The 1,762-nt window shown below is 38.8% G+C and overlaps 1 long non-coding RNA gene across 1 annotated transcript; it reads left to right on the top strand.

The window, feature by feature from the left end:
- Positions 1-257: 257 nt before the first annotated feature.
- Positions 258-755, top strand: LOC113472302. Its single transcript, XR_003394679.1, has 2 exons — positions 258-406; positions 658-755. It is a non-coding gene; the product is annotated as an uncharacterized LOC113472302 (long non-coding RNA).
- The last annotated feature ends 1,007 nt before the right edge of the window (positions 756-1,762 follow it).

The following is a 1,762-nucleotide window of genomic DNA, read 5'->3' as shown; positions in this document are numbered from 1 at the left end:
GAGGAAAATGAGTAGCTATGGCATATAAATGCGCATAGCGACCGGTGCCAGCATGGTAGGTAAACATTGGATTTTAGGATTATTGAGATATTGGGAAAATCCTACAATGCTGCAGTGAGCACCAAAGTTGTGACATAATAACACAAAGAAATTGCATTTACATTTACAATAACTGTTGAGCTCACTCCAGAAAAACAGGGAAAGTAAAAAAAGGATTCTACAAAGACCTGATTGATTCTAATCCTTATTTCTCTTCCAGGGCTCTACGCTCCACTTCGTCGTCTTTAGTTTCGACCGCTATTCTCGGGACGATATCGTGGGCGAAGTATTCTACTCTCTCCAATCCTTTGAAACCTATGGTCACTCCCTATCTTTCTGTCGGGACATACAGCCGAGAAACTTGCGAGTAAGTCTGTTTGTTTCTCTATCAAACTTGAATTGCCAGCCTAGTTAGTTTGGTTGGTAGTGCGTCTGCCTTGTAAGCGCTCGGCCGCGGACGGATTTTATCCTGAACGGATGTTTGTTCTCGGAACGGCTGGCTTTCTCTTATCCTATCTTCCTTCTCTCTTCGATTTCGGGACGATAAGACCTTAGCCGTTACAAATCCCTCGATCAAACCTATTAAAAAACTTAAATTCCTATTTCACTCCATTTCAGATAAAGTCTCAGGGCCGGGGTGAGATCCTGCTGTCTCTCTGTTGGCAGCCGGCAGCTAACCGCTTCACCATAGTGGTTCTCAAGGCTCGGAATTTGCCCAAGATGATGATAATTTCAGTGATGAAGACATTGATACAAAGAAGTCTAAATCAGAATTAAACAGCTCTACAAGTAAAATAAAAAACAAACCCCTGCTATTCAAATTTGACACAAAGAAACCCACCAAGACCCCTAGCCTAGACAAAAGCATCGAAGAAAATCAAGTGGATGATGAAGATGATGTCGTTGACATATCCAACGAGGTTCTTGTTGGTGATCTAAAGAAGAAGAAAAGGAAGAGGAGAAACAGTAGTGAAAACAAAATCAAGAAGAAACGAAAATCTATTGACAAAACTGAAGAGAAAGAGGTGCTCGAGAATGGAGAAGAACTGAAAGAAAATCTGAAAGACAGTGAAAATGTACTCAAAGGTGATAAGAAAGTTCAACCTGTTGAGAAAGAAGAGAAAGAGAAAGACGTGGATAAAAATAGCAAAGTAGACAAAACTGAGGAAAAAAATACCAAAACTAAAGACAAAGGTGACAGTCAAGATGGGAACAAAAGTGCAAAGACCCCCAAGACAAACTCGAAGAAGTCCCCAAATCCAAGAAAATCTAAAACGAATGAAACCTCTGGTGCTACAAGTGGTGCAAGTAAATCTTTAATGACAATGGATAAATTCATAATAAGAAAGAAAACACCCGAAGAAGTAGAGAGGGAAAAGATGGCCAAACAAATTGAGAAGAAGAAAATTGAAAGTGAAGAAGTCATGATCATAGAATCTGACAATGAAAATGATATTAAAAACATTGAAAATGAAAACAGTAGTAAAAAAGTGAAGGAGCAATCAAAAACAGAGGATGAATCTAAAGAGAACTGTGATAAACAAACAACTAAAGTAGGCAATGTAGAAGCACAAAATTCATCCCATGATAATTCAGACAATACCAATGTAACGAAAGAATCTGTGGAAACACCCAAAACCGGCAAAGCTAACAAAGAACTTGAACCCTCTGAAAATCAACCAATAGATTCTATTACTTCAAACAAAGGAGAACCATCTAGTGA

This window comes from Diaphorina citri, unplaced genomic scaffold, assembly GCF_000475195.1.
Source record: "Diaphorina citri unplaced genomic scaffold, Diaci psyllid genome assembly version 1.1 scaffold4693, whole genome shotgun sequence".
In the NCBI taxonomy this organism is placed as follows: Eukaryota; Metazoa; Arthropoda; class Insecta; order Hemiptera; family Psyllidae; genus Diaphorina; species Diaphorina citri.
The sequence above is the reverse complement of the archived record's forward strand: the minus strand, read 5'-3'. Positions and strand labels throughout refer to the sequence as shown.